We start from the raw sequence: 24,561 nt of genomic DNA, 5'->3' as shown, positions 1-24,561 counted from the left end.
TGTTTTTTTTAGATTTATTTAGGAATATGTTTTTGGTTGATGGGATTTAATTAACACACGTTCCTAAATTTTGTTATGCATCCTTTCAATAAACAATAAAACGTCCAATGAAGAATCACATGGAAAGCACGAAGTCTTTTGCACACAAACATGTACTCTTACACATGTGTGTTATTGCTGGTGATTAATCAAGAAACACATCAATTAATGAAATTATTTTATAACAGACGTTATGCAGCTGCTGCTAGTATTTTTCGTTGCTTGTATTGTTGCATCGTCTAGTGGTTGTTTAACTCAAGCGAATAACTCATGTATGGAAACACAAGTACACTTGTTGAGTTTTTAAAGGTTTTATCGTAGAGAGGAATACACTGAAAGACTAAAATTAATTACTTGTAATTTAATTTTCTTACCAAGCCTTAAAGAAATAGTAAACGAACAGACAAGTCTCAGGTCAATTCCGTTAAGATTTCTAGATCGTTAGTACGTATCATTCGGCTTCGTCCTTGCCACACACCCGTCAAAACTTTGTTCCAATCGTCAAACACGCGATCACTTCTTATGTAATCATCGACACCTACTTCTAGTGTGTTTCGTCTAGGAAGCTGACCTCTGAACAGTCGCATCAATCAGGCTAAGTGCTCTAGGTTCATTTCTGTTCGCCTACAGGATGTTTTTTTAACAACGGAGTCACCACTTGTCAAGGCCCAGAGGCCACTCGAGGATAAGGGTTAATAAGTGTACAGTGGTCAATGGGACAGTGGCGTAGTAATTGTTAGTAGTGGAAATTTGGTAAATTGGATTACTTAAGTGGAACGGCTCATCAAGAATTTGTTTACGTTGGACTTGAAGACGACCATATTATAGTCAGCCGGAAAGCAGGCAAATGGAAGAGAGTTCCACAGGCATGCAGTTCTAAGAAAGAAGCTTTGTTCATGCAATCTACGTTTAGGTTTTGGCACGGATAAAGAGTGGGGGAAATTATTGATAGTGTTTTCAACAAAACGAGCGTTTCCGGACATGTACTTTATATAACTATCAGCTAGACGAGTGTTTCCGGACATGTACTTTATGTAACTATCGAAAGTCATATTCTTAGCATAATCTCAAATTGATGGCAACGAGGACCAATAGATGAGTTATAAATGCGATTTTGTATCGGTAAAACATCCACTTCGATATTTAAAAGATAATAATTTATAGAGGAAATGTCTTATAGGTTACGAATTTGTCATTGTTTGAGTCAATAAATATGTCTATGTTGTTGACCTTACGTCACAATATATGAGTATAGATTTTGTTTGAATAATGTTTTGTAATATAATATAATATAATAATCTATGATATAAAGCTGAATGTCTGTGTGTGTGTGTGTGTGTGTGTGTGTGTGTATGTGTGTCTGGTCACGAATAGGCTCCTATATGGTTCACTATTTAAAAAAGCTGATTACATATAATGATAGAAGATGTATCGAGACACAGGAATGGGTCTGTTTGATCTGGCAGAACAGTGGTTCATTAAAATTGTGGGGTCTGCGTTCGCGCCTGGTTCACAAAGTATGGAAATAAAAAATTAAAAAATTAAAAAAAAAAAAACGTTTACAAGTGTTTTTGATATAGATGTACATAAGAATACTTTGATAAGTATGTTTTAACTTAAATAGAGATGTTATAATAAAATTGTGGGATCTGCGTTCGCGCCTGGTCTCCACAGAATGGAAATAGGCACAAACTTTGATAGACTTTTCATATCTATCTGCGTAAGTATACTTTGATAATTATGTTTAAGTTTGAAGAAATATGGTATAATAAAATTATGGGGTGTTCGTTTGCGCCTGACCTCCATAGAATATAAATATGTCACAAAATTTAACAAGGTTTTTTTAATATAGATCAACAGAATATTGTGATAAGTGTTTCAGTGTGAACAGATATTGTATAATAAATTATGGGGTTTATCTATTTTATTTTTACTTTCATAATATTTTGCTTTGGTTTTGATACCTCAAAATTAGAATCTATCTCTTTACAACCCTTCCTTTTCATAACCTATCATACTTTCATAAATCAGAGTCCATTTTCTGTAGGCTATTTTTGAACCCAGTCAACGACGGGTACTTTTGATAGTATAATATAATATAATATAATATAATATAATATATATATATATATATATATATATATATATATATATATATATATACACGATTTAGTGATTGTATAAAATATTTTGTATTCAATGTTGAACATATAAAAATTGTTGAAAGTCGGTCCGAGTAGGGAATCCATGGAAACAACATTTGTATATAAATGTTTCCCTTATGCTCGTACAGGATGACCCCCCAAAAAACAGAGGACATTCAATTGTTTTTCTGAGCATTTTACAGTCAACGGAGAAAAAAAAGGCCAAAGACGCTAGAGTCTTGATGTAATGTTTTGAATATAATAAACTAGTTATGACCAAAGTTTCATTTCATTCGGACAAAACACTAAGAAACGAGGCCTAATTAGAGATGGAGCCCGTTTTTTTGGGTCACCCTGTATAAGGGAAACTCGCTTATGCAGATTAACAACTGTTTAAATAGTTAAATGGTTAACTAAGATTAATTTTAAGTGGAAGGAGGGATGCATTATTACATGTTACTAATAATTATGTTATAAATATTTCATGTACGACGACATTAATAAATGACGCATGCCTAAATTTAAAAAGCCATACATTGTCGCAACGTTCGATGAACTCAACTAATATGAACAAAACAGACTAATACTCCGCCTAAAAACTATTAAATGAATCGCAAATAATAGAACATAAACCTTCGGATGCAACATAATAGAAAATACTCGATGGACCATTAGAATACTAGAAAGAAATGACTAAATATAAGCATTTCGTGCTGTTCAGCTCATCATTTCACACACACACACACACACACACACACACACACACACACACACACACACACACACACACACACACACAATAATAATATAACCGTTTGCCAAAGTAAGCACGAATGCACACCATAAATACCCATACATTTCTATATATAAACCAACTCATATAGACTCACTCTCTTTCACACACACACACGCACGCACACACACACACACACACACACGCACATACGTGTGTGTTTTTTTGTTAGAAAAAGGAGAGAAAGAGGATGTCCCCATTTTCACTTTTTCTTTTGTAGAACACGACAGCAAATATTTGATAACACCTAGGATACCGAGTCTTACGCTCCAAAATATATAATTAATATATGTTATATCTTATCTCGTAAAACACGGTCTATTTGAACTGGCTTCAATATTGACTGTAATATTGACTGTACACACATTTCATACATCAGTCGAAATAATGTTCGTACCTAATACACAGATGGAGAACAAGTGCGAGATGTGTACACACAGGATGAAAGAGTGTCTGTGTGAGTAAAGGTAGACATAAAGATAGAGTTAGATGTGTAGATCGATATATCGATCTGTATTTATTAAATTGAAATTAGATAATCTTAAAAATGATATCCGTTCTATGTGTTTGTAAAATTTCACAAAGCACACTATTTACACTTAGTAAATTGAGAATTTGAATGCCTACTGGAGAAAACTGGAATACCTATTAGAGAAAATGCTTGAATCGAAGTTATCTTTGTTCAGGGTTTGTGAGAACAATGTGGCACGATGCATATACTTCACCCTACAAGTATCAATCAATCAACAAGGGTTTTATCACCCAATGAGGGACCCCTCCCTGGACTATAGCCATCTAACTCTGTCCCAAGCCACTTGCCGCCATATGGGACCCATATGCTGTATCAGGTCGTCCCTCTTTCTCGCCCTTGGTCTTCCATTTGGCCTCTTATGTTCACAAGATATCCATTCCGTTGTCATGTAGTCTGGCTACGTGCTCTGCCTATATGTGTTTGTATATTTTGATAGCAGTATTGATGTCAACAACACTTATTTGTTGGCGGATCCAGATGTTTGTCTTTCTGTTTTGTAGAGTGATGCTTAACATTATCCTGTCCATCTTCCTTTGTGCTACTGCCAAGATTTCACTTTGGCGAGTCGTCAAGGTTCATGTTTCAGTACCGGAGATCATTACAGGTTGTAGTCAGGTGGGAAACAGGCAACCGGAACAGAGTTTCACAGGCGTGGACTTCTAAGAAATAAGCTTTGTTCATGGAATCTACGTTTTGATTTTGGCACAGATAGGGAGTGGGGAAAATTTTTGAGAGTGGTTTCAGCTAGGCGGATGTTTATCGTGAAACATTGGCGAGGGGGGACCAGAGATTGGAGTTCAAACGAGCACCTGTCATGGTAGTAATGATAAAACAAAGACAGTCTCGCAACGTCTCTCCTGTGGGAGAGAGGTTGCAGGGAAGAGAAAAGGGCATCACTCACTAGGCCACACACGAAGCCTCTTTTGTACGCTATCAAGGCAGGATAGGCTGTTTTTAGCAACTCCTACCCAGATGTGGCAGCAGTACTCCATTCTTGGACGGACTTGGCTTTTATACAGATAGAGAATTGCATCAGGGGTGAGATATCTTCTGGAGCGGTAGAAGGATACTACCATTTTTCCAGCGACTTTGGCAACTGACTGTTCCATTTCAGGTCAGGAGTAAAGGTCAAGCCCAGAAGCTTATCAAAACATGGAGATTCCCCTAGACGAGAACCCCTCATTTCAATTGATGCCAGATGGGGATCAGAGCGTTGATTATGTAAAGATAGGAGCTTGGTTTTAGATGCATTAAAAGTAATCAGCTACCTCCCTAACCCTAACTCTGACCCTAACCTCCTCTCCCTTCTCATCATATTCTCCAATATTTCTTAATATTCAAAATCATACACTATTCGCAGCACCCAAAAGATTACTTCGATAGTGTTACCTTACACTGGCTTATACGAGAAATGCTACACTGTTACCCAGTTTTAATGTTTATGGTCGCAGCACTACACTGGATATTTCACCAGACAAGATGAATTGTTGTCCTGGAATCCGATAAAACCAAAAGACTACAAGAAAGATATACTATAACATATTAACTGGTCAATCAATCAGCGGCAAATTAGTTTCCTTTGCTTTTTAACTAATTTAACATTTGAGAGAATTTAATGGAACATTCGAAAATCTATGCATCTCATATGGTTGAAGTAATCGTCCCACGAGTGATTAATAATTTTGGGAAATTATTGAAGAACGTTGGATACGTGTTGTCGGCAACTTTCAAATATATTCAAATATATTCAAATATATTCAAAGGCATTCAAAAACACACTGTGCGTTGAGGAGTAACCTCCGACCTTCTTTAGGGGTATCTTGTCTAACTCAGGAAATATTTATGTCAAACTCGGGATCTGCAGAAATTTCGAACGCAGTTCGACATGAAGATTCCCAAGTTCAGTATAAATATTTCCAAGTTCGACAAGATACGGAGGTTACATCGACTGAAATATTGTGCAAAGTTAAGAACAGAATAGAAAAAGTACAAATAATTACTCCTCATATTAAATATTCAGAATCGTAGTGTAATTAGATATAAGAAAAACATTCTACATAATCATATGAAATAAAGTAATCATTTAAACACTACTGTGTTTGAATGCATATGATTAAGTGGCAGTTTTAGTCATTTAGAACTGTTTTAAAGCTTCACCGCTCACTCATTTTCTGACCAAATTTAAAACAATTATTACAGTTTATAGATCACCTTCTCAGCTATATTGTGAAAAAATGTGAATTGTCGTTCAGTAAAAAAAAGTTATGATGAATTTACTGGTGTTCAAGATCGTAAAATTCGTAAGAAGATGAGCGACGTTTTTCATAACTGGTTTTAGCGACTAATGTTGCTACTAATTCACCGCTGTCGCGAAAAGAGTAGTAACAAGTGAAACAGAGAAAATGGAAGAAGATGAGTGCCGTACATTGTTTTACATGTGTATGTGTTGGAGACGTCCCTCCATGGGATTAATGGACTATCTCATGACGTCACTTCCTCTGGTGAAGTCTAATCCGATATCGAGTACCGGCAGTCAGAGATTGCCAAGCGGCCAAGGAGGTCGTGTGCAAACGCCCTACAGTTGAGGAATGGTATTGCTCAACCCGCCTTGCCTGTAATATATGTGAATACATGTTTGTTTCTAAAAGAGGTCCTGTGTTCCTTTCGTTTTATTACCATTTAACACCATAACAATATGGTGTGTTTATGGGGACAACAATAAGACTGAAATTAAACAAAGAACATGTGAATTTACTGGAAGTTTGGAAAAATGATGGATTACAATAGAAAAAGTCAAGCATAAAAAGTAATATGGTTAAGCTTAAACATGGAAAAGAAAAGAAAAAGACATTCTAGTAAAAAATGATGTTAGATGGATGTAAGGCTACTCTATTACTAAGGTTTTTTAGTGGCGCCTATGTAGGATTTATCGCATGCTGCACATTTTATTACATAGACCACATTTTTTGAGGTGTAGTCTAGGTCTTTTTTTTAATTTGGAACGTTTGTTTGGGGTTAATGAATGTGTATGTGTTTCCCTCTAATATTATGTTGCAGACTCTACATCGTTGTTTGTTGCATTTTGTGACTCCTTTTGTTGTGTCTTGATTGACTTTGGATGACGTAAGAATGCGTTTTAGGTTTTTGGGTTAGCGTTTGCTTTTTATTATTTTTGTTGTTTAAAGGAAGTTGTTTAGTTTGCTTTTTTGATTAAATAGGACGAGGGTTTTCGTTATCTCTGTGAAAAATTCTGGGTTTTTTGTGTTGTGTATGGAGACGTATGTTAGGATTTATTCTTTGTTTCGTTTTTTAGGTGTTCTCAAATTTTCTATTGGTATATTTATCGCTAGTTGGACACCTTTGTCTATAAGTTGTGGTGGGTATTTTCTTCTTAGATTCGTTCGTAGTTCCTTGAGTCGGATTGTTCGAAGATTTTTATCTGTAACTATGATGCAGATTCTACGTATAGGGCGTAGGGAATTGCTTTTATGCAGCTTTTAGTAAGTGTAGGTATTGTTGGGTGTTAGTAGGTTTGCCGTAGATGTGTGTAATAATGTTATTGTCTTTAATCTTTATAACTTTATGTCTAGGAAGGGTAGTTCTATAGAGCTATGTTCTAGAGTGAATTTAATTTTGGGGTGTAGGTTTTGAAGTATGGTGTTTACGTCCTTGATGTCCCCCATGTGGGTTTCCACAGGATGAAGCAGTCATCAAGGTATCTTTTCCAGGTGTGTGTATGTATGTATATTCCTGCATTTATATTTCTGTATATATGTATATATGTGTGTGTATGTGCGTACATATGCATGCATGCGTATGTGTGTGCATGTGAATTGGAAATCGACCCTATACCTATCTGGATGTCTTACTTCTTTCCCCATCTTACACGCACACGCGGGCACACACACAGACACACACAAGCACACACTTGTGAAAAAAATCACAGTTCTTGACCCACACGCATTCACACACGCACAACACACAACCCTCGACTTAATACACATACACACACATAAAGAAAGAAGGAAAATCATAAAAATCCCATAAAAACATGTCCCAAATAAACTCAAAAACTCCTCCATCCACCAAATGAAATTAACTCTAACTGATTGAACTTTTGACCACCTCACCGACTATTGGTGACAAAAATTCTGAAATTAACATTTTTCTGAAAAACACAATCGGCGTTGCTAGAGAAAAATGCTTTCCAAAAAGACATTACATTGAAAAAACTTTATATAAAAATATCTGAAGAGAGCTAAACAAGGCTTGAAACGCGTTATAAAAATATTTTAAAATATTAAAAAAATGATAAAAGTCCGAAAAACCTACATTTTGTTGACGTCTACACTCTTTTACATATACCTATAATATAAAGCTGAACGTCTGTGTGTGTGTGTGTGTGTGTCTGGTCACAAATAGGCTTCTATATGATTAACTATTAAAAAAAACTGATTACATATAATGATAGAAGATGTATCGAGGATCAGGAATGGGTATGTTTGATCTGGAAGAACGGTAGTTCATAAAAACTGTGGGGTCTTCGTTCGCGCCTGGACCACAAAGTATGGAAATAAAAAATGAAAAAAAAAACAAACGTTTATAAGGGTTTTTGATATAGACGTACATAAGAATACTTTTATAAGTATGTTTCAACTTAAATAGGGATGGTATAATAAAATTGTGGGATCTGCGTTCGCGCCTGTACTCCATGGAAATATGGCAAAAACTTTAACAAAGACTTTTCATATCTATCTGCGTAAGTATACTTTGATAATTATGTTTCAGTTTGAAGAAATATGGCATAATAAAATTATGGGGTGTTTATTCGAACCTGACTACCATAGAATGTAAATATGTCACAAAATTGAACAATTTTTTTAAAAGGGGTAAGGGTCCACAATTACACCTTAACTTTAATCTTAATTCACGTTAGCTTTTATTTATTTTTTTGGATTGAATCATATTGTGTTTTTCCCTCATAAATTCACATTCTTATTAAAGTGAAAGCAAAAAAAAAGTCGGAACTTTAGACAAAGCTCGACGCAAATTTTGCATAACTCTGTTTTTTTCCTTCTCCACTTGCACGTGGTACTCTTTTGAAAATAGATAAATAATAAAAAAATAAGAACGTTACTTGTTATCATGTCAAAAGAAGGAAAAATCCTGCTCACGTGATTACGTGTCTTTTTAAAAACATTTACATAACCTTTTTATTTTTATTTATATATCTGTTTAAGTTTTTTTTATCAGTGTACTAGAAGGAATTCAGTTAATTACAACCCTTTCTGCGTGTTCTTTACATTACAATAGTACAACACTGAATCCGACGGCGCAATACTGCACCGTTCAATACTGTAAAACTGAAACGAAGGTGTTCTGCTTGAAAAGGGCGCCATTTTCTTCTTATTCATATTTATATCGATTCTTTGCTTTAAAAAACTAAAGCAATTACGTGTTTACTCTTTTAATATCCCATTTTGCTGTTTCGGATTATTTTACTAAAGTAAGTAAAGCTTCATTATTTTTAAAAACTGTTTTTGTTTCTTTGTCTTTCGATATTTCGTCGATATTATTTAGTAAGAGTGTTTAGCAGAAAAGCCAACAAACGACTACCCGGAAAAATAAATATACTAGAAATAAATGTTACCATAGTCAATAAAAGTTCAGTTTATGTTTTTGTGTTTTGAAATAGTTTTTAATGCTCTTTGCTTGAAATAATTTCAGCGAACCAAAATTAAAACGAAATATGAGGTGATAATTATTTAAATGAATTTTTATATAAACTACACATGCCATAATCGAATATTCCTCAAGCATAAAATAACGGAAAACATTAAAATATGTTTATAAATATTCTTTACGTGGACGGAACTCTCTTAAATTGTTAACACAGAATGCTCAGGTGCCCCTCCTTCAAATTGAAAACGGGGCTCTCCATTTCAAAGTCGCTGCCATTTTGATTTATTTTTAAACCGGTTCGTGAATTAAATTTTTTTTTTTTTTACAAACTACTTAAAAATACAAACCAATGAACTTTACTACCATAAAAGTAACTTTTATTGACTATGGTAACATTTATTTCTTGTATATTTATATTATTATATATATAACATTTTCTCTTTGTAAGCCAACATCATTTTGTTGGTTACTTTAGGCTACGAATTGACACAAAGTTGATGTAAAAAAAGATATTTTCGCGAAAAATATCTTTACTTTCATCATATTTTACTTCGGGTAAAATTTTTGAGTATCAAAACCCATCTCTTTACAACCCCCTGCTTTTCATAACCTATCATACTTTCATCAACCACAGCCCATTTACTGTAGGCTGTTTTTGAACCCAGTCAACGACGGGCACTTCTGCGAGTATATATATATATATATATATATATATATATATATATATATATATATATATATATATATATATATATATATATATTAGCCCGAAGAGTCCTAGAGTGGATGAAACGCGGAATATTCAGTGTAGCTTAATCACCATATATATTTTATAAATTACTAACTAGATCTACCTATGTATTGAGCACTTTTGAAGTAAATACTTAAAGTTTACACATAAATCTATACTGTCGTATATTAATTTTATGTGAGTAAATTAAGTAGTTATATATATATATATATATATATATATATATATATATAGAGAGAGAGAGAGAGAGAGATTGATTATATTATTTAATAATATTAAGGGGAGTATATCACGCAGGGCGAGAAACAATTAGTTGATAATTTTCTCTACGGTATAAGTGCGTGAATGTCCACACCGGATACGATAGGAATTGAACTCGTGATTGCCGACTTTGTAGTTCGTGACAGCGCCCATCTGGTAATTGGCGAGAAACGGAGAAAAAGATAGAAAACCGATTATTTTAAACAGACAAGCCCAATGCAAATATGGTAGACGTTATTGCAATGGCTACGCTTGGAAATCAAACATATATCTGCTATCCCCAGGCGTCTATATTTATTGGCACGAAAAGGCATTTCCCTGGAGGGGCGAGGAGGAGTGTTTATAAGGATAAAATGACAGTCAGACAGGAATCGTTGCTGGTATTTCAGTTTTTATGATATCTACGCAGCTTTCATGTGAAGTTTTTATGATTTTTATTGGAAATAGTTGTGCGTTAAGTTTTGGGGATTGTCAGTTTTTTTCTGTCATACAATTATGGCCATAGTTATTCTAACTTTCTTTTAAAAATACGATATTCTTCTAGATCATTTTCTACGTCATTTTCTTTTTGTTTTCTTTTTTTCTTCTTCCCATTCTTTTTCTTCTTCTTCATCTCATCCCTCTCTTCTTCTCATCCTCTTCCTTCATCATTTTCTTCTTCTTCTTCTTCTTCTTCTTCTTCTTCTTCTTATTATTATTATTACTAGTAGTAGTAATAGTAGTAGTAGTAGTATAATCCACTTACTAGGAGTTCTCACATGTTATCATCAGAGATTGCTCACCGACAACAACCAGTGGTATTCCCTGGAGTTCAGTTTCCATAATCTGCGCAAATGTATTTGCATTATCGCAACAGCGGCTTGCTATCGATTTTTCACTAGCAATGACCAATTGGTCTTCACTAAAATTTGTGTGACAATAAGCTTCCCCAGACATCTTTGCACTCCTTCTGCAGAGGCCTGGTCAGTTCTTATTCTCTCTCCTCGGACTTTCCATCCTCTTCGACTGTTCTCGACTGTTTGATGTCTGCCAGTCGGTGCTGACTCTACATATATTTTTTTTGATAATTACAATTTTATGGCTTCAGTTTTCTTGTTTTCATATGCTGTTCGCTGTCTTTGATTTAATTCTGTTGCAGTTTCTATCTGATCGGTTATTGTGTGTAAGTCATGTCTCCGCATTGGCGTTTATTTCATTTTGAGATTTCATCCGTTTTCATTATTGCTATCTGTTATTCAGGATTGTTCATAGTGCTTCCACTATTATTGGTATTATCTTTACTTTCTTCATCTTTCATTTCCATATTTAGCTCACTGGCCAGTTCTATATATTTGCTTCGTTTCTCTTTCTTTTTGATGTTCGCCCTGTAGTTTACTGGAACAGCGAAGTCTCTGATCTGGCAGGTTTTTCCACATCCGGTATCCTTGCTTGGATAGATTTATCTGTTTGTACTTTCATGTCTAATGGCATTTTATGATATCCGTTTGCAAGTATTGCTACCAGTTTGTGTTTGTATCATTTATGAGTGTTCAAGATGCAGTTGTTTACATAGTTCCCAATGTATTGCTTATCCTACTTGGTCGAGTCTATTCTGATTTTCTATACTGCAATCACTTATTATGCGGTTTGTTGTTTTGTGTTCAGTGACACTTGAATAGCCCACTAGATACTGTCAGGGACTATAAGAATCAGCTAGCGCTGAGTTAAAACTCTTTTTTTGTCTATCGTCCTCAAGTATACACAAACATCGTTAATGAAAGACCAGCAATATCTCCTAATATTTAAGTAAAATAATGACTTGTATTCAATTAATCATTAACATTTTTTTCTTTATTAAATGTTTCAACCTGATGAGTGTTTGTTTCTGCGCGACTGAATGTAAAACTTCTGAGTAGCCGGAGATGGGGTCGGACTAACAGCAAAATCAGAAGATGAATTAATTTTTTCCGACCACGGAATTTACTTTTCAATTTTTTTAATATAAATTTATCTTATCTTAATATAAATAATTTTTTAAGTTTATTGGAAAACTATATGCAGATACTCCACAAATTTAAGTTAGTTTTTTTTTTACAAGGTGGTCACCATTTATCAAGGCCCGGAAGCCACTCAGGGATAAGGGTTATTGTAAGTACAGTACGTTAGTGTGGAGATTTAATAAAGTGTCTACTTAAGGGGGCGGTTAATCAGGAATTTGTTTACGTTGGACTTGAAGACATCCAGGTTGTAGTCAGGTGGGAAGCAGGCAGACGGAACAGAGTTACACAGGCGTGCATTTTTTTTTTTTTTACAAATATGTGATATAAATCAAATTTGGAATAAACATATGACTTGTACACTACTTCAAAAATTATGTTCTATTTAAAGAACAATGGTAAGATAAAGGTTTAGAAGAAAGTGTACGAGTCGCGTGTGCGAGAGCCACAACTAAATATATATTCACTTTACCATAAGCAATGAAGTCACCCCTGAACGTACCTCCTGAGAAGGGATGAACCCAAGGAATAGTGACCCTAATAGTAAGTTATGAATAACATAAACGTTTTTCTTTTATATATATCTTTGTCGTGTTTTCCCCCTTATAAGAACCGAGCAATATTGAGGTACCCATTACCACGACGATTATACCCTTAACCTTTACTAATCGCAATTTTCACACCTCTATCGCTCGCAATTAGCCCAAGCATCGCCATCCCCTTATTTTCGCTATATCCGTTAATAGATTTATTACTGTTATCAACATCATAAACACAACTTATTAATATCTTAACAATAATAATAATAATAATGATAATAATGATAATAATAATAATAATAATAATAATAATAATAATAATTGCTATCTTTATCATTCTCTTGATATTGTTGATTCTGTCTTTTTCCTGTGAACGGCGAGCCAGCATTACGGCTTCTAATGACAATCATTTGCTTATGATCATCTCCGTTAGTCGCCCTTAATAAACCTTTTCGGTCTGATGCACTTTACGATTCTCGACGCAATTTCATTAGCTCCGAAGCCACGCCGATGGTGAACTCTCCCGTCATGCCTTGCGATGCTTGACCGGATGATTGCAAGATTCAATATCGATATTGCCGAAATCGATCATCGCATTGAAAAGACTTTCACAGTCCAACTGGCAAGCGCCGCTCTGTACCAACTCTTCGATTCTGATTGGTTTCGATTCTGGCCCTATACACCTTCCCGCCATTATGATAAGCTAACGGCCATCGTGACAATATCCGCTTTCTCGCTTATCTTATATTTCTCTTTCTCTTTCATACTTTTTGTCTTTCTTTTTTTAACTGGTGGCGCTTCTTCTCGAATTTCTCTTACGTTTCACATTCAGACATTTTTTATAACATTGTTGTGCAGCCATTACAGATTCTCAGATTACCGTCTAAATTTTGACGACCGCCATAACCCTTAAGATTCCGTTCTTTCCAGTTTTCTCCCGTTTCTATATAAATAAAACAGTAGATTATGCATGTGTCTGTGTGTAAATATTTAACCGATAAACTCATAAACTACTGACTACATAACAATGAAATTAACAGGAAATAATAATCATACACCAACGATGATTTATAACGAGTAAAATCCTTACTCAGTCCTATAAAAGTTTGGTTCTTAGTCACATAAAAAGTCTGATCCTTACATTTTTTTTTAATCTGTGTTTTTTTATCTGCATTTGTATATATGGATATATGGATATATATATATATGCGTATATGTATATATATATATATATATATATGTATATATGTATATATATATTTCTTTATTTTTCTTTATTTTGTACGGGACCACTTACCCCTCACTCCTCAACCCCATTTCCTGCTACTCTGATCCCCCCACTTGTCTGTATCCCTTTCTTTTATGAACCACTAATAATTAGTATTAACAGTATTTTCATTATTATTATTGGTAGTAGTGGTGGTGATGTTGGAGGTAGTAGTAGAAGTATTGTTACTACTGCTTTTATTATTATCATTATTATTACTGCACTGTTTTTAACGCTTTTACTATTGTTATTATTATTGTTTTTATCATTATTATTATTATTATTATAATCATTATAATTGCTGTTATTATTATTATCCCCGTTATTATCCACTTCATTGCGATCATAACCGCTACCATTATCTTCATTTTCACTGTTATTAACATTAATTTTGAATTTACTTCTATCACAACTATTCGTAATATTATCTTTAATGTTTATTTTTAATGCTTACCTTTAATTTTGTCTTTACTTCATCTTTATTTTTATCTTCAATTTTACTTCTATTTTATTTTCAGCTTTATTATTTCTACTATTATTACTATTTGTCATTACTATTATCTTTCGTACTATTATAATTACCCTACTATTATTTGGTATATTTTTACCACTGTCATAAGTAATAATGGTTTCCTTACTCCTTCACTTTGACATCAATGTGTATACTTAACCTTTTTCATCAAGTTAAACGCACTCATAATCATTGCCACCCTAATCTCCGACCGCCTCTTATGATCATACTCCCTATATCATAACAGTAGAAACTTATAATTATATTGTCGCATATTATCTTTCAGTTTTACAACCCCCCCAAATTATATGCGAATTTATAGCCGTCATTTGCCGTTTAGGTGGCATCAATCAAAATCAAAATTATTCACTCCATAGAAAATAGACACCTCACAAACCGTTTAAATAAATAACCACGCAGCAACAATACATCCCTTATTTAGCCATAATACATATACCCCTGAATCTCAATACTATGTTAAAGACCATGTATAATCTTATATATCATACTATATAAACAAGCTTCTCCTTATTTATTAGGAATTCAATAAAGCTTCCCCCAACATTCTATAATTCCTCTTAATCTCTTTCGTCCCTAATGAACCTTATGCTAGACGCCGCATCTTCCCCATGCTACCTAGCACCTTCTCTACTCCTCTGATGAGAAGCATTAGGCTTAAAAATGCCCTGGCATAAAGAGTCCCTTCTATCCCCCAAATTTTGCCTGTATTCCATTATTAAATAAATGATCCATTCTATATCTACCAATATATAGTTTTGTGTCTTCATTTAAGACTCTTGTTGTCCTATTATATATATATATATGTGTGTGTGTGTGTGTGTGTGTGTGTATGTACGCATATATGTATATATATGCATATATATGCATACATACATATATATATATAGTGTTAAAAAGTAATTAAACAATTGTTTTTATCTTAGCTATTATGAGATAATTACTTTCGGGTTTTAATATTATTTTGTTGTTATTTCTTTTTCTTCTTCTTCTTCTTCTTCTTCTTCTTCTTCTTCTTCTTTTATTCTTCTTATTATTATAATTATTCGGAGTCTATCATTATCGATTACTAGCTGATAATAACCGGTGGTGTTCTTGAGTCTGAGTACATGTTCTTCAGAAAGTTGAGGGTTCAATCGTCAGTGCGGGTAACACTCGAAGATATAATTGCGAATAAGTTAAGATTTCTAATTAGTTATGGCGAACGGAACGCAAGTATATTACACCTGTAGATTAAACAAAAAAAAAACATACATATACAAGATACACTAGAAGAAGGTTGGAGATTACCTCGGCCGAAACGTTGAGGAGATTACATCGGCCGAAACATTTATGATGAGAACAATAGTCCGAATAATCCAAATAATACACTTCAAAAGTGTTAACCTAAAGAATATAACCAGAACACTACTACTACTACTACTACTACTACTACTACTACTACTACTTATTATTATTATTATTATTATTATTATTATTATTATTATTAGTATCAATATTATAATGTTATTATTTTTATTGTCAATCGTGATATTATTAATAGGAGCATTGCAAGTATTCTAATTTTGATCAGTCGATGACACCGTAACAGAGCGCGTATGAGCGCGTGTGAAAATATCATCAGCAGCTAAATGATAACTGGCTAGCAAAAATACTTGCAGCAGCAGCCGTTAAAACACGAATGCAAATAAGCAAGCGTGCGCGAGTTTGCGTCACAAGAAAAGGAGAGAAGAAATACACCACGTGGTTGAGGGGAAAAGTAAGTTGCGCTCTGGCAAGATAAACCTGTGAAAATTGACATGAGAAAGAACTAGCTGACAACTAGTGCGAGGTGACGAGGAGAAATACTGTTAAAAAAGGACTTTTTGCAAGAAAATGAAATGCGTTATTTTTGGAAGAACCACGAATAAATGCATTTCATTTGCACTTAAAAAAATGCTGGGTCGGATTTTTTCTTTCTAATTTAGTTTGTTCCTGCGACGTTGCAGGCACAAGTAATAAATATATCTCAATTCCTGTCTAATTGTTTATTATCATAATATACTTCGAGGTTTCACAAACAACCTATACTAGTGATTTATTGCTAGTATCAATAGGGGGGGGGCTTCCCTGGAATTTGAGTGACAGCAACGATTGATGATGGAACCTGAATAATACAAGTTTATTCAATTTTTTTAATACTCTGGTCATTTTATTTTTAATTTTGTTAGCCACAAAAGCAATGATATTACCACTGAAGCATAAGGGCTACTGTGATAGGGGTAAGATTTATAGGAGTTAATTTGAGATAGAAGTTGCGTCAGTAGAATGTATATTCAGATTAGATAAAAATTTTATTGTTAGTACGATTGGGGAAAACTGGGAGTGGGGGAGACTTTCAAACCCAGTGATCTGAGAAAAGCTTTTAATGTGAAAAATGTTGCGGCATCAAGAGGCTTTTATAGTGGAGGGAAATATTTTGTTGTTAGTGGGTCGCGGGTAGTTGACAGGTCTAAGTTCAGTAAGTTAATCGGAACACATTCTTGTAAAATAAGCATAAGTTTGCAACACAGGGGTGAAGTTTTACAGGCATTGCTTTTTTTTTTACTTGGAAATCACAACTTATCAAGGCCTGAAGGCTACTCAAGGATAAGGTTTAATGAATTTAAGGTGGTAGTGTAGTAATCGTTAATGTCGTAAATTTGGTTGAATTTAATTATTTATGGGGATGGCTAAATAAAAAGTTGTTTACATTGGATTTGAAGGCTACCAAGTTGTATTCAACCCGGAAACGGGCCAGCGGAACAGTGTTCCAAAGGAGGACAGTTCTGTGAAAGAAGCTTTGTTCATGGAATTTGCGTTTAGATTTAGGCACAGATAAGGATTGGGGAAATCATATATAGTGGCTGTAGATAGTCGAGTAATTTTTGCAAAAGTTTGGTAAAGGAGGATCATAGATTGGAGTTCAGTCGAGCACTTGTCATGAAAATAGCGATAAAACAGAGACAGGTTCGCGACGTCTCTTCTGTGGGAAAGAGGATGGAGGGAAGATAAAAGGGTATCCTACTATGTGTCGAAGCCTAATAGAAATTCTGTTTTGCATAATATCCAAAAAGGAGACCAGAGGTTGATGCACCTGCCTAGTGTAAGGTTGTACTTTTACAGATGGCACCTACTCGTTGTATGCAGTCTATGTCGCAAGGAAGATGGGGAAAATAATTACTCGATTCCTTTTTTTAACAACGACGTTTATTTCTGGGTACTTTCCCGAATAAACGCAAGCGTCCTCTATAACATGCTTTCTCATATTTTTTATAATCTTCTTTTTCTTTATCGTAATGTCATTTCGCACACGGTTTGGTATTTGCATACGTGCGTTCGCACTCTGTTACGCCAGATGTGGCAGCTATATTGCATTTCAGTAATTTATCATTGGCAGCTTACCCTGAAATCAACGTGCCAGTAAAATATTCTTATATATTCCGGAAATATATGTTTGCTTCAAGCCTAAATGGTGATATCCTTTTTCAGAGCCGCTCATTCGTTTTATTTTCATTTAAAATCACTCCAAATTTGTGATTAGGGGTTGTTTGTGGCGTGATTCCTGACATTGTTAGCATGTTTGGTGTTTGCTAAGAACCATACTTACTATTAATATAAATTGGATATAAAAAGTTATTGTTTTAGCGAAAGAAGAAATAAGAGATATACACTGTTGTGCATGCATATCAAAATAGAAATAAGTAAAATATTGAAGAATGAAAGGGTCACCAGTTAGCAAGTGCTAACTAAAACATAAACAGAATCTTGTAAATAAAAGAAATTTTATAACAGAAATGTATGTATTCATTTTTTGCAACATGTTGTCCTCATCTTTATAGTTATTGTTGTTCCACCACGTTTCGACCAACTTATCCTCTGGCCTTCTTCAGGTGGTTAACCGCGACGGGATTAACTGCTGAGTTTTTTTAACAGTATCCCCAGTAATTACTGCCTTCCATAGTTGTTGTTGTCGCATCATGTTTTGGCTAACTAAACCTCTTGCCTACTTAGACCACCAAGTGACCAACTTATCCTCTGTCCTGCAGTCAAGAACCTGAAGAAGATCAGAGAATAAATTGATCGAAACGTTGTGAAACAACAACTATAAAAATGAGGATAACATGCTAAAAAAAAAAATGAATGCGCAAATTATGAAGACCTCATCACCAACGATTCCAAAAGATAAAAATAAAAATAAAATAATATATAAAATTTTATATCTAAAATTTTATAAAAATAAAAGTTGTTTTCAAATCAGTCAGTGTTCATGTACGACATAATCACGTTGACACACCGGCTCTCGTTAGATAACCGAAGTCAAGCAACATTGAGCCTGGTCAGTATCAGATGGGTGACCAATATGAGAATTCCAGTTGCTGTATGTAGGAGGATCTCGGCATCTCCTGCAAGAGTTGCAAACTCCAACGTCGTCATCTTTAACGGGAATATACATACGACTGAGGACCGCTTGTGAATTATATACTTTCATACTTTCGAGGAAGGCGGTTAAACCCGCACAGATTTAGTGCTGTTTCCAATTATTCATTTATGCAAAATTGTGTTTGATGAAGAAGGTTGAGTAAGTAGTCGCAAGGATTAGACGTGTGTATGTGAATATGTTCATATTGTGAATAATATGCATATGTAATATATGTATGTGAGTATTTGGCAGCGTGGCACTGTGTAGGCGTTTGCTTACTATATTCTTGTTAGCGCGTGTACAGATGCACCTGAGCGGATGAAGGCTTGTATGTGTGTCATTAAAGATTGTCTTTTGTCGATCCCGTAAAAGATGTATGGGAAGGTGTTGAGCATACTGTCTTGTGTTCTTTGGAGTGTTCAACTTAAGAATTATAGAGAAACTGATTTTATTGATCAAGTTATCCTTATATAGACTTGATTAATTAATCAAGTAAAGTAATCAAAGATTATTTACGTTATGGTATTCTTCTTTATTTGTTTATCAGCCGTACCTATTCGACTTTTTCACTCATTATCCCCAGCCACACAACCATGGACTTTTTCTCTCAATTAATTAAGAGTACAAAACCGACTTCGAAATCGAGTAAGCGATGTCCTTTTCTTATTCCTGCTACCCCTTTCGCTGATCTATCGTTATTTTCATTACAAGTGCTCGACTGAGCTTCATTTTATGGTTCCCCTGAAAAGCACTCAAGGCAAACATTCGCATGGCTACAATCACAATCAACAATTTCTTTTACTTTCTATCTGTACTTAAAAGTAAACAAACATTCCACGAGCAAAACTTTTTTTCCCAAAACTACTCGTCTGTGGAACACAATACTGCGGAGCTGCTTCCCTACTAAGGATAACATGGTCGCTTTCAAATGAAACGTAAATAAGTTCTTAACGAACGACCATCTTAAACTAATTAACATCCAATTTCCAACATAGCAGATCATTATGGTGTTGTCTCTTCTGATACCTATTAATCCTTATCCTTGAGTTGCCTGCGGGCCTTGATGAAGGGTGATTATAAAACATACATTTGTAGAAGCATAATCAAATAGCGAAATAGCCGAGTGACTATTATTATAGCAATCGAGACTGACAAGCGCATCGATTGATTAAATGTGTGAAAAATGAAATCCAATGAAAACGCGTCTCGTAACGAAAACGTCTTTTTCCTATTAACTCGCCGTCAGTTTCCAGACATTTCTCCCACTAAGTTATTCGTGCCTATGAAGCGCCCAATTCATTTCGTCACGGTTTGAGCAGTAAAGCGTACCAGCCACTAATTTGAGGTCATCACCGACTCGGCCAGAGGTTCATCGATTGGGAATTTTCGTAGCCTTTCAACCCCAGCTTATACAGATATCGCATATTTCGATCTACCCATATCGTTTGCCGCCACATTTCACATACTACGTTGGCAGAACTCTATGACTCATCAAGCGCTGCTAATATCTAGCATGTATAATCACACACAAAAACACATACACACGCACGTATATGTATATATACAAACAAATAAGTAAATATGGATGTATACATATAAAGAGAGAGAGAGAGAGAGAGAGAGGGAGATAGTAAGAGAGATTGAAAGAGGGAAAGTGTGATGTAAAGAAGTATATATAAACGCATATATATATATATATATATAAAAATATTCGTATGTATTAATAATATACACTGATGTGTGTGTGTATATATATATATATATATATATATGTATGTATATATGCATATATATGTATATATAAAGTGTGATGTAAAGAAGTATATATAAACGCATATATATATATATATATATAAATATTCGTATGTATTAATAATATACACTGATGTGTGTGTATATATATTTATGTATGTATATATGCATATATATATGTATATATATTCATATAATTTTAACCAAAATTTACTTATTAAATTCCGGTAATTTTCATATACCACTTAAACCAAAGTCACACTTGATTGACCTAATTATTTAAGCTCAACGATTATCAATATTAATAATCGAGCATATATATTATAATTTCGCAATAACTATATAATATATTGTGTTTTTTATTGCGGAATTATAATATACATATATATATTATATATATAAACAGAGAGATAGAGAGAGAGAGAGAGAGAGAGAGATAGAGAGAGAGAGAGAGAGAGAGAGAGAGTATAATGCAGATAAATATATATAAAATTACATGCGCATAAATATACTTATGTTTTTTCACAGGATTAAATTATGTTCAAAGAATGTTCCACACTCCTATATTTATATTGTCATCGGAGTCGGTTAAAAAACCAATTATTTCGGAGACTAATCGCGGTGCACCTAGTGGAAGCTTCGCGCGCTTCTCACACTGATTTAGTTCACACTGCATTGATATCTACATTGCACTGTAGAGAACCTACTGTTGATTTTATAAAATCATTTTTTCTACACATTGGTCTGCATTAAAGTTTAAAAAGCTAAAGTCAAGTATCATGATTTAATTGTGCTTTAAAGAGAAACATCATTTTGAACGCGCCCCTATCATATCAAAGAACCTACTGCTGATTTTATATGCTTAGCCTTATTAGTTGCGCGGTGACAATGGCTTGAATTAAAGTTTAAATGAAAAAGTATCATGGTGCAATTGTACTTTAAGCAGAACTGTTCATTCTGAAGGCGCCCCTATCGTATCAAAGAACTACTGTTGATTTTATATGTCGAGCCTATCGCTTTTGTGGTTATAAGTCTTCTCAAATGCAATAGTGATGTTAGGTTGTGTAAGGTGTTAATCTTGGTTAACATCGCTTGTTCCTTCTTTTATCGGATTATTTCGATGGACGATTATCGATTATGGATTATCGATTATCGATTATGGATTATCGATTATGGATACTTATTGATGATATTCGTATACAAAACAGAGCAAAGAACACTACTAGGCACATGAAGTACTTTAATGTGAAATTTCATAAAAATCGGCCCAGAAAGAACTCACACACGCAGACACATACATAGATAAAGTTAATTTTATATAATAATAGATATAATTACACACTGATATATATATATATATATATATATATATATATATATATATATATATATATATATATATATATCCTAATTGACTGAAAACAATATTTTGATAAGCTCATTGTGAGATCCTCATCTATATTCTCCCTTGTGCTATTTTCATATTGTTTGATACCGAATGATGCCGAATAATGCCGAATAATGCCGAAAGGTGTGCTGGTCGACGATTATTATGATCGTTATTAATATTCGTAAAAATACAATGTCAGAAAGAATGTCATCATAACAACACAAATATTTACAGATTAAATTATTTATGTTAAAATATTTTAATAGAAAAGAATGTTAGAACACAAACAATAACTTAAAACAGGTTTGACCTCTAGAGTCGGGCATAGCATGACGTAGAGGTCAATTAAAATGAAGTGGAGAGAACTTGATAGACACGTATCATTTTTAATCAAGAGTCGGGAGTCAGAGAGAGCAGACCGAATCGGTGGTCAGGAAGACAATAACGGTCCAGGGACGGCGATGACTCCAAGTAAGGGAAGGTGTCGAATGTAAGAGTCTAGGACCAGTTTAGCTGGTTTACAATGAGGGAAACATCGGTAAATAAAGCTGCTGTAAATACTATTATGATTTCAAATTGTGCGAATTTTCATTTGCAGCTTTTTCGAAGATCTATCAAATAAAAACCAAAGATGTTTCTCACTTGGCTGATGTAAAACTCCAGAAACTGTTATTTGTCTTTTTCTGTTGTAAATGTTATTTGTCCTTTGTTAAACTGTATCTGTTAAAATATAAACACTGTCGTAATTGTTCTACATGCATCAAACAACGAACAATAGAAAAACTAGATTAGACAATCACAACACTAGACGGTTAGAGAGTAATACACGTCATATGGATGACTGTGACGTGTATATACAAGCGTATATGCACTCTGTATAGACACATTCATTTGAATAACATTTTATATCACGAGATACAAGTATTTAAACACGTATATATATACATTACACATGTATATATATACATTACACATGTATATATACACCCCAGCTTACAAAGATATTTATCTCCCCATGCCATTTTACGTGTCATTTTACATGTGCCATTTTACCGTGCTATTCCTTCCAGTGCCATTTTTACTTAAAGCCATTCTCATGGTATATAGATTTTTAATAGAAAGAATTTGGTTACATCCTTGAAAACATTATTCTGTAAGGTTAATTTGAAAATATTAGAAAACCAGATGATGTAATATAATTTTTTGTATTAAATGAATAAAATCATTACATCCTCTTTTTGAAAATTTCCCTGTTAAACAATCTTTTAAAAGAAAACGTTTTTGTTTTCTCTTCGTTTTGCTGGTGATATTTAGACGAATGTGGAGAAAGCAAAGTATACGTTCGGTGTCGTAAAGTCTGAATTCGATGTGTTTATGCGGTTGGCACGGATTTCGTATAGTTTTAATATAGCTAATCTAAAAACTAAAAATATTTATCATTTTCTCATTAGTACTAAACTAAATACAAATTAAAAAAAAGATTGTTTTTGGAATCGGAAATTAATATCAACTCTTTAATTCCCGATTTCGATTCTGATTAATCGTCCAACACACACACACACACACACACACACACACACACACACACACACACACACACACACACACATATATATGCTGTTTCAGTTAATGAAAAATACGTATCAGGTACATTTGAAAGCCAAATTATAACGGGATATTACGAAAACAAACAAATATTTTCATTGTTTGAAATTTATAATTTAAATATATTTCGGAGTCAAACTCTAACCTCAGTATTTTGTTTCTTTTTTTCTTCTTCTTGGTTGCCATGTGGTAAAGTTGGTTGGTTGGTTGTTTTGTTTTACGGCATATCAACCCTTTTCAGGTTATTTAATGCCGAATCTGGTGATTTTGAAGAACGATTTTTTAATATAGTATATTTGTAAAGTTGGAGAAAAAAATCAGTTAGTAAAGATCTGTGCGTTGTCTCTTAGCGGTTGTATTTTGAAATGCCGGAACAGTGGGTGACTACATGAAATTAACTTCAGGCGTGTGAGTTCTGGTGTTTTGTATATATGTATATATATATATATATATATATATATATATATATATATATATATATAAAAGTGAACGTGTCTGTGTGTCTGTCTGTGTGTTTGTGTGTTTGTCTGCCAGTGTACATTTCCCTACGCAATAACTCTGTCAATTTTTCATCTACAGACTCGAAATTTGATATACAGGGCACTGAGATTTAGGAAAATCGATGTGATCGGTTTTCGGCCAGAAATTTGGCGATTAAAGGGTCAAAGTTCAACGATTTGACCTTTGAAAACTCTACCAAACTTCTTCGACAATTTTGGGTATACACACTTGATGTTTTGAATAGAGATTCCTTGGATATGAATGTAACTTAATAACTTGATTTGAGCCCAAAACAATAAATTTTAAGAGGTCATAATAGGGGTCGAATTAAAAAAAAAAAACTCTTTTCTTTTGTTCAG

Source organism: Euprymna scolopes, chromosome 19 (genome assembly GCF_053919585.1).
Source record: "Euprymna scolopes isolate OS-2025 chromosome 19, ASM5391958v1, whole genome shotgun sequence".
Taxonomy (NCBI): Eukaryota; Metazoa; Mollusca; class Cephalopoda; order Sepiida; family Sepiolidae; genus Euprymna; species Euprymna scolopes.
Note: the sequence above shows the minus strand (reverse complement) of the source record.